Below are 10525 nucleotides of genomic sequence, written 5' to 3' on the forward strand. Positions count from 1 at the left end.
CGAGTCCATGCAGTATCGAGAATATCGGGAAAACCCTAACCAACCCGTCGATTTATCTCGCTAACTCGCCGAGTTCATGCATAATCTAGAAAGCGGGAAACCCTCATCCAACTCGTCGAGTTCCTTCAGTCCTTTTCTCATTCAGACGCTTTTAAGCGAAACCAAGGCTCCAAACTGTAGATCTAGCTTCCTAGGGTGAAGTTACCACGTAAAGTTGCTAGCTTTACGTGCATGCAAGGTCTCAAAAGGCTTAAAACACCAAAAATAAGTCTAAGAAGAAGTTTAGGGCATGGAGAAGGGGTGAAAGCTTGATAAAGTCGATGACTTTATGACTATGGGAGCCTAGAGGAGTCCAGATCTGAAACCATGTCCTTGTGACAAGCTCAAACCCGAAAGTGACTCCATTTTGCATTAGAAATGATCATTTTCTTTCACAAGGGAAGATCTAAGTAATGAGAAGTCAAGGTATTAGCTTTATACCTTAGATTGGTTGCCAACACAAAGTAGATAATGGATCTACAACCTTCTTCTTGACCTAAGCACCTCAACCTTCAAAATTCCATTCAAAAGAGCACCCAAAATGACTTCCAAGCTCACACACTCACACAATGGGGAGGTTAGGGTTTTTATATGATAAGGGGACGATGAAAAGGTGGTAAGGAGGCTGGAAGGAGGACTTAAGGTCCTTTAAATAGGGTGCAAACCCTAAAAATTAGGGTTTTCATGCACAGCCTCTACTCGTCGAGTTGGGGTCCTCCAACTCGTCGAGTAGGTCCCATAAATCACGCGGCCTGATCAGTCTCTACACGACGAGTTGGGGCAGCCAACTCGTCGAGTAGGTCTATAATTATGAATATAAAAGCTTTAAAATTTATACCTGGGAGTCGGGGTGTTACAATTCTCCCCCACTTGGACTAGACTTCGTCCTCGAAGTCCGCTGCAACACATAGATCTGGGTAATGCTCCCGCATCTCAGCCTTTGGCTCCCAAGTCCACTCGGATCCCCTTCGGTGCTCCCATTGTACCTTTACCTAAGGTACCTCCTTGTTCCGTAGAACCTTCACTTTCCTCTCCAGAATGGCCACTAGCCTTTCCACGTAATTCAGGCGCTCATCGACCTGAATGTCACCTAATGACACCACTGCCTCCTCATCTAGTATGCACTTCAGCAATTACGAGACGTGAAAAGTGCTGTGAATATGACTGAGCTCCTCCGAAAGGTCCAGTCTATATGCCACCTTGCCAACCCTGGCAATAACCCTAAAGGGTCCAACGTATCGGGGACCCAACTTCCCCCTCTTTCTGAAGCGAATCACTCCCTTCAGGGGTGAGACCTTCGGTAGTACCATGTAGCTAAGCTGAAACTCCAACTCGGATTGGTGCCAGTCGGCGTAGCTCTTCTGCCGACTCTTAGCAGTCTGCAGTCGCTGTCTGATCTGCTGAATCCTCTCGGTAGTTTGTAGAACTACCTCTGTCCGTCCCATCACCCTGTGACCAACCTCACCCCAAAAGACTGGGGTGCGACATCTCCGTCCATACAACAGCTCAAATAGTGGAACACCAATACTGGAATGAAAGCTCTTGGTGTAGGAGAACTTTGCAAGGGGTAGGTAGGAGTCCTAGCTCCCACCGAAGTTAATGACACAGTCTCTCAGCATATCCTCGAGTGTCTATATGGTCCGCTCACTCTGGCCGTCTGTCTGCGGATGATAGGCTGTACTCAAATGCAACTGCGTGCCCAATTCCTCGTGGAACTTCTGCCAAACGGGAGGTGAATCGAACATCACAGTTTGAGAAAATAGAGACTGGTACCCCATGGCGAGCAACGATCTCGTTGATATACATATCGGCCAGCTTCTGGGCCGATGAGCTCTCTCGAATGGGCAGAAAATGGGCACTCTTGGTCATGATGGGTTTTGAGCATCCTAACAACCTTTAATGTGCACGTACAACCCTAAATGATTTGGATCTATGTTTTCTCTAATTATACATGCAATTTGATTTTCCAAAGCATTACCCTAACTAGCATGCAAATCATGGGTACTTGTATAACAAAAAACTAGTTAGATAACATACCTTTTCTTGTAGCTTGATTCCTTGGACCTTTAAGAGCCTAGCACCCTAAATGTGATGCCTCAAATGATTCACACACCACCACCAACAATGGAGGACTTGAGAGAGGATTACTTGCACTCAAAATTCGGCTATGCTCTTCCAAAGACTACTAGTGGCTGATTTCATGTGTTAAGGGGCTTCTTATATAGTGTGACAAGGACTAGGGTTACATCCATGTAAACCCTAATGTGCATGACCTTTCATCTTACTTAGGCTCCATGGGTTAAACCTCCATGGAATGGATCTTCCGGCAGAGCTCAATCAGATCCACAACACTTTCCACGTTTCTCAGTTACGGAAGTGCTTAACGGACGAGTCAGTAGCTGTACCTTTCGAGGATACTCAGGTAGATGACAGCCTGAACAACATCGAGAGACCAGTGGCTATCCTCGATAAGAAGACGATGGAGATGAGGAAAAAGAGAGTGGAGCTGGTGATGGTGCACTGGCAGCACCGCAAGGGCTCGGAGTGGACCTGGGAGCCCGAGGAGGAGATGAGGGAGCACTACCCAGAGTTGTTTCTGGATGCAGCAGACTTTGAGGACGAAGTCTAATTCAAGTAGGGGTGAATTGTAACGACCGTCATTTGAGGTATTAATTATTAAATATTTCTTAAATTATTGTTGGGCTAAGTATGAATATAAGGACTTTTGGAGTGGACTTAAGCAAGTGGACCAAGGATTTGGGCCGCCCATAATACGTACGCTGGGCATAGCCTTGGTGTACGTGGGGCATAGAGGCGCATTGGATGCGGGGGACGCATGCACGTACGCGCAGCGTACGTGAGCAGATGCCAAAAACCTAATTTGTAGGTTTTAAGACATATAATTACCCCATTATAGCCAACCCTGGCCTCCTTACCATCCCCTCACTATCAGAAACCCTAAGTACCCTTTCTTACTCCATTCTTGTGTGTGTTTGGCATTTTGAAGCTTAGTTTGGTAAAGAAGAGTTTGGAAGAAGATAAGAGAAGTTGGAGAAGAAGAACTTGAGTATCTTTAGCTCACGGATCTGGGATTATCTCATCTTTTGGAACTTAAAGGAGGTATAAAGCTTCCAACTTTCCTCATGTATGCTTTGATCTAGGGTAGAGATGTTTTGGATCTTTTTAGTCCCAAGAATGGAACTTTATGACTCAAACTCGTTTCTAGGTCTAGGGTTGCCACCCTTAGTGACATATGAGTCCCTTAAGCAGTAAAGTTTCAATATTTAAGGTCCATTTGTGACCATGCATGAGATCTAGCCATTTGCATGGAAGCATGTTGCTATTTTCCAAGTTTGGGTTCATTTGGTGGGTTGCAAGCCACCAAGTAATCAACTTCATGGATTAAGACGTTGAAGAGGACTTGGATCTGTGGTTATAGCCTCTGAAGTTTAGTATTAAGTGCTTAATGGGAAAAGTGGCTTAATAGGGTAGTATGTTGGGCGTACCAGCCAGTACGCGCAACGTACAAGCCACACAGTAGGTACGCGCTGCATAGAGTGAAGTATGCCCCGCGTACTCAATAGAGTTGGGCTTTTTATCTTTTGGGCCTCAGATCGGGCCAACCTTTAGACTTATCAGCTATTGGGCCTTGGTTCGCCATCAGAAGTCTGATTTTGGAATAAGGACATGTTTGGGCTTGGGGAAGGCCCATTTCATAAGTTGGGCTTAATTTAGAAAATTAGGCCATTAGTGGGCCTTTAGTGGGCTATTATTGGTCTTAGAAATATTAGTTGGAATTGGGCCTTGGATATGGTCCAAAATTAGAGCAGGGGTAAAATGGTCACTTTACCCTTAGAAGGATTCTCAGTTTTCTGACTAAGTATTATTGTATAGAGTTAGCCGGGGAGTCGTGGGAGCAGCCAGCAGAGATTCCTTACGCACGAGTTCAACATCCAGTTTGAGAGGTGAGTTTCTCTCCAGTACGAACGGGTCTAAGGCCATAATGCTGGCCCGTTTAGATGTTAGTAGTCCCGGACTACGGTCCGATGCCAGGGCGGTCCCGAGAAGAGTATATGTATGCTTGATGTCTTTGTGATTCATGCATATTATGTGTTCCGGGGTAAGCCCGATGTCGGGGCAAGCCATATGTATGCTAGTGTATATGTTATGTGTTATGTGTTATGTGTTCCGGGGCAAGCTCGATGCCGGGGCAAGCCCGATGCATGTTAGCTTATATGTTATGTGTTACGTGTTCCGGGCTTCGGTCCGATGCCGGGGTAAACCTGATGTATGTTATATGCTTATGTTATGTGTTTATGATATATGTTATCTTTTGTATGTACCGGGGTAAGCCCGATGTCGGGGTGAGCCCGATGCTAGACGTGGTCTGATGCCGGGGTGAGCCCGATGTCGGGCAGGAGTCCGATGTTGGGTAAGCCGATGTCGGGTCCGTCCCGATGCAGCTGGGCGGTGTCCCAAAGTTTATGTTACATGTTATATGTTATGTGTATGGTATGTGGTAGTTTGGGGGAGCTCTCTAAGCTTCGTGCTTATAGTTTTCAGTTTGGTTTCAGGTACTTCAGCTAGCAATGGGAAGGGCTCGGGATGATCGTATGGCACACACCACAGTTTTCTAGCCTGGGAGATTTACTCTGATATTTGATATGAGATTTTGATATGTTGACATATATTACTATATTTTGAGATACATGGTTGTGATTTTATATAATGATGATGATAGTTATGGTTTCATTAATGATTTAAAAACGAAATTTTTGGACCGTATTTTTGGGATGTTACAAGTTGGTATCAGAGCCTTCGTTTGAGGGATTGGGGCACACTCTCGGGTGTGTCTGAACGCAAACTAAGGACATGGTATGAAAATTTTCAAAAGAAAATCATTTTTACAAAAGAATTTTTTAAAGGAGAAAAGAATTTTGAAAAGAGAAAAAAGGGTGTGGTGCATGCAATCAGCCGAGCTCAAGTAAGTACTACCAAATTACTCATACAAGTTTATATTATGATATGTTTATGAGAACTGCATGCTAGTTTAGGACTAAGGATCTAGGAAGGATGCCTTATATGCCTATTATATGTGTATCAGCTTTAAGAGAATTGCATGCTAGTTTAGGACTAAGGATCTAGGAAGGATGCCTTATGTGCCTGTTATGTGTATCTCAGTTTTATGAACCGCATGCTAGTACAGATTAGGCAGTGATGGCCTGAATGTGATATGCTTGATTATGTGTACTCGATGCTTGAATGCTGCATGCTTTGTGCTTTTAGGAGTTCTAGTTATCTCTTACTAACTAGTAAATGAATATGTTAAGTTACATATTGCGAGGATTAAATAATTTCAGAAGGTTAGGTCTAGCTCTATTACACAGCTCTTATTTGAGTCCAACCGTTGTAGGGTAGGATCTCTCATTCGAAGAATTATCTAGTCTTAGTGATATATAATAGTATTCACGAGCTAGTTAGGGGGAGGTAGTAGGGACTTCTTATACAGCTGATAGCGGAGAGTGGGTGATGATTTCCCTAGGGCAAGCCTAGGATGAGTTTAGCATGAGATCAGCAATAGTAGTAGAAGGGACTTGGTGGAGTCGAGGCAGTTCTTGAGGAAAGTACGGATAGATGTGGAAGGTAGTATTGGCCCGTACTACTGAAAGAAGAGGATCCGTACTCGAATCAAGGGAGGCTGAGATGAATCCAGGGAACTTGTAGTATGTTAGATCCCTCGAGATATGATGAGTATACTGATGTTTGTTATGGTGTATTTTCAATATGGTGACGTTACGCCCTAGGCCGATTGGCACTTCAAGCACTGGTGAGGGTTCAGGCTCGGGCTCCGGATCCGAGCAGATGGATGAGCAGACGAGGGAGTTTATGTCTTCTGAGATCATACGCAACATTCTAGATCAGACTCCTGTGATCTTTGGATCGATCAAGGAGGATATTTTAGAGCTTCTGGATGAGAAGCTGAGCGCTTTCCGCACTGAGATGGCGGCCATGATGGGGTCGCGCACACTGACTTTCAGGGAGTTCAGGGCTTGTGGAGCTCCCGATTACCATGGGGTTCGGGACCCCATTGCTAGTACTATATGGTTGGCTGATGTCGCCAACGCGTTCCGCACCAGCAGATGTCCCGAGGGGGACAAGGTTAGACTAGTGTCATGTCTTCTGAAGGACAGGACACATGACTGGTGGGAGGAGGTTGGGAGATCCATTGGGGATGATTCAGTTTTAGATGCTATGACATGTGGTGACTTCTCGGCCAGGTTCAAGGCCGAGTTTGCACCAGTTATTGAGGTGCAGCAGTTAGCACGGGAGTTTCAGGACCACCAACAGACTACAGAGACAGTGGCGGAGATCACCGCCAAATCCAGAGAGAAAGAGAGAGCCCTTCTCGTACCGCAGTATGTGGCGAACAAGGAGATGAAGAAGGTTCGGTACAACGAGATGCTGAGGAGTGACATTAGACAGTTTATGAGCCGCTCCAGCTGCAAGACGCTGGAGGACATGATTGCTAGGGCTCGAGAGAGAGAGAGAGAGAGAGTTGGATTTAGAGATGGAGAGGAAGAGGAAACCAGAGGGGGGTCAGTCAGGGAGTTTGGGCAAGAAGCCCAAGGTATTGTAGGATTAATGTCTAAGTCCATAACTATATTTGGTATGTACTTGACCCGACCCGACATGGTCCATTTGGGTTGCACTTCACCGGCACAATTTATATGGATAGTCTTTTGAGAATAGTATATTTATGATTTATATTAATATATTATAAGTTCTAATATATTAATATGGAATCATATTATTTAATTAGTATTGATCAAGAATTAATTTAGAATTAATTAAGTGATCAAAAAGAACTAATTAAATATGGACTCTTATATATATGGAATGGGCCAAGTTCATTTAGGTTGGACTAAGCTTTCATGGATGGTCCATGGAGCTTTTAACCGATGGATCCTATGTAAATGAAAGGTCATGGGTATTAGGGTTTACATGGATGTAACCCTAATCCTCCATAATATATAAAGGGGTCCTTGGCTCACAAAATTGGCACAAGTATGTGAAAATAAGAGTGGGCCGATTTTAGTGTGCATACATATTCTCTCAAGTTCTTCCAAGGTGTTTTGGTGCTTTGTGATTCCATTTGAGGCTTCCACACTATTGGGGCTAAGCTCTTAAAGCTTGAAGACATCAAGCTACATCAAAAGGTATGTCATCTAACTAGAACTTTTTAGTATAGGTGCTTCATAATATGCTAGTTAGGATGAAACCTTGGAATAGTTAATATTTGCATGTATAATAGAGAAAACATAGATCCAAGGTTTATAGGGTTGCATGTACATCATAGGAGTGTTAGAATGCTCAAAACCCAACAGTGGTATCAGAGCCATGGGTTGTTTTCTGTTATATTGATGCAAATGTTTTTTTTCAAGTTGAAAAAAAAGGAAAAAAAAAACATGACGTTTGTCAAATTTTAAGATAATTACTTGTTTTGTGAAAAACGAATTATTTGTAAAATTTGAATCATTTGTTATATGAGTTGAATTAGGTCAAATTTAGTAAAAGATAAAATGATATGATTATTTTATTAGTTTTAAAAGTTTGATCTACATGTTTCAAGGAGTTACATATTTTGTCATAAAATTTTGGAGCTCAAAAGTTTTTTTTTTAAAAGTTGTGATCTTAAGAGTTTTGAAAGTTCCATAAGTTATGGATATGAAAGTTTTTTTTTAATAAAAAAAAATTTTGATTCAAAGTTTTTATGGAGTTACAAAACTTGGTGTTAATGTTTTAAAGAATTCCATAACTTGTTCTTAAGTTATGGAACATGGAAAGTTTCATCATAAAACACCATTAATTCCATAAGTTATGGAATGCAAAGGTTTTCAAGAGTTACAAAACTTGCCCTCAAGTTTTGGAATTGGAAAAACGTTTTTTATGGAAAAAAAAGAATTGAATTCTAAGACTCTTGGGTTCATAACTTAAACAATTAATTAAATGGTTTTAATTTTGAGTTTAATAATTGGAATTATGATGTTTTGTTGAATAGTTCAAATTAACTCTTATGGACTTTATTAATAGTTAATTAAAGCGTTTAATTAAAAGAGTATTATTAAATCCATAAATATATGGTTTGAGTTTAATTAAATTAAAAGTCTAGTTTAATTAATAGATTAAACCACCAAGTATTTTAAATGTCTAAAATACACCCTTATACTATTATAATATTAAAAGTTTAATATATTATATGTATAAGAGCAAGTCGTCTTACCATTAGTAGGCCTCATTCACGAAGCCGGTCTATAAGGGGGGTATAAGGTTACTGCCTATAAAATGGCAGTTTAATGGGTGTCCACTCTCACTCACCGCTTCCTTGACCGGTGGAGGGTCGTTAGCCGAACAGGTAGGTCAAGGACTATAATTCTCCTTTCATTATAAGTATAATGATAAATACTAAGTAACTAAACACTTATAAATTGCCAATCTTAGTTACTTAGGAAAATGTGAATAAGGTGCTAATCCATGAAATTACACTTTGCACTTTGTTTAAGCTGTTAGTGGAGCTTGTGTGGTTAACCGGCACACTAACCTGGACTTAACAAGGTAGGCAAAGGGTAACTTAATGTTTTTCATAGTATCGTTGGAGTGTGTGTGGTTAACCGGCACATCGATTGAGGGGTAAATATTAAGGGTACCAAGTATATTTGCATGGTTACTTCACACCTTGTTTTGTGATCCTCGGCATCCCAGTCACAAAACCTGAAGGGCACACTCGACATTGAAACATGTCATTGAAAAGTTCAATGAATCTCAAAAGAATCTAGGAGTTTCAAAACCAATTAAAACCTAATAATACATTTCGTTTATCTTGGTGGAAATTGGTGAATCGTCATTCACCTACCTTCAAATATTTTATAGCTTGGATTACGGCATCCCTCTTCCAAGTTATAAAATAGTTTGTTGGGTCCTAGCCTTAATATATCATATTGGGTGTTATATTAAGGACTTAAATCAACTTTACGTGAATTTCTCCCATTGTTGATGTCTGGTTTAGACAACAATGATCTTCCCAAACCAAGATTTCCTAATGAATATGACTTCCCGAGTTTGGCTCATGGAAGTCATACTTCTCTTCCTCCACCTCCTCTAATTATTCTCCCTAACCCACAAGTTCAAGGTCACTCAAGCCCTAATGGCAAGCAAGGTCTATGTGTGATCACATCTTAGAGATGAAGTCACATATTGACAAGCCGGGAGAGTTGTGTGTCAAAGTCTTGAGAAAGTTGGATGTTCAATCACTTTCTAAGTCACATAGTGAGTTCCTTTGGGACTACTATGAAACAGACTATGACATGAACCTTAATGATCATATATATTTGCTTGGTGATGCTGAATCAACAATGATTTGGAACGATAGTAAAGCAAATTTGATTAGAATATCAACTTCCCAAAAACTTTATGGACAGTGACAATGGTGACATTGGAAATCCATAAAAAGCATTCTCTTCCCAATGGAAAGCGATTGGCCATAGTCAACCCGGTTGACCAAATGGTAAAGAGAAAGGCTAAGTCTGAGATAGTCCCATTACCAAAGGGTCCATATGTTTATTTTGCCAAAGGAAGGGGCGTTGATTGCAAAGCTGCCAAATTTACCTAAGGATGTTAAAGTCAATAAGTTTGACTCTACATCAGGTAGAGCCCATGATCTAACTCTGTTAAGTTCTATTCTGAGATCCTCATTACATGATGTGACTGGGTCACATGTTGATGTTTTAAGAATCAAAGAATAGAGAGAAATCTTAAAGGAAGTATATGCTGATTCTGATCGCGAAGGTGGATTTCGATCGCATCAGAATTTTGAGCAGTTGCTTAAGAAGTTATGATATATTGCTAAGGAATAGATAACAACAATTTTCCATGTGGATTGTAAGGATAAGTTTTTCCGCAAAGTTTTAAAATAAAAGAAAATTGTTTAATTTTATTTATTTGAAGTATCCTTACATTGGCATTTGTGGAAAATTGTTGCTTATATGATTCCGCTGACAGCAATATTGGAAAATGGATTTGATTCTTTCATTTGTGGTAGTGTCTAAATTTACCAAATCAGGAAATTTCCTCATCGCCCAAGTTTCAATTGGACCGAAACTTGGAATCATGCAAGTTGAATAGTATGATGAATGAGAACTTTCAAGCATTGGAAAATCAAGACTAATTACTTGTTCACATGGATGTGTGTGTCAAGTGAAGGACTAAAGGGATCGAGTACACATTCTTGTGCACTGGTCATGTCCACCACAAAGCTCGTTAAGACTATTTGATTTACTAAAGTTTAGTAAATATGGTTATACTTACAAGTTTAAGTATAATTCTAAAACATTGGAAAAGTCTCAATGTATGGCAGAACGAATGGGAAGAATCAAATTAGGCAGAAAGATAAAAGTTTCTCAAATCTGAAAAGATGGGAGAGTACTTTAGT

The sequence above is a fragment of the Lactuca virosa genome, chromosome 7 (assembly GCF_052849685.1).
Source record: "Lactuca virosa cultivar CGN04683 chromosome 7, Lactuca_virosa_CGN04683_v6, whole genome shotgun sequence".
NCBI classification, from domain to species: Eukaryota; Viridiplantae; Streptophyta; class Magnoliopsida; order Asterales; family Asteraceae; genus Lactuca; species Lactuca virosa.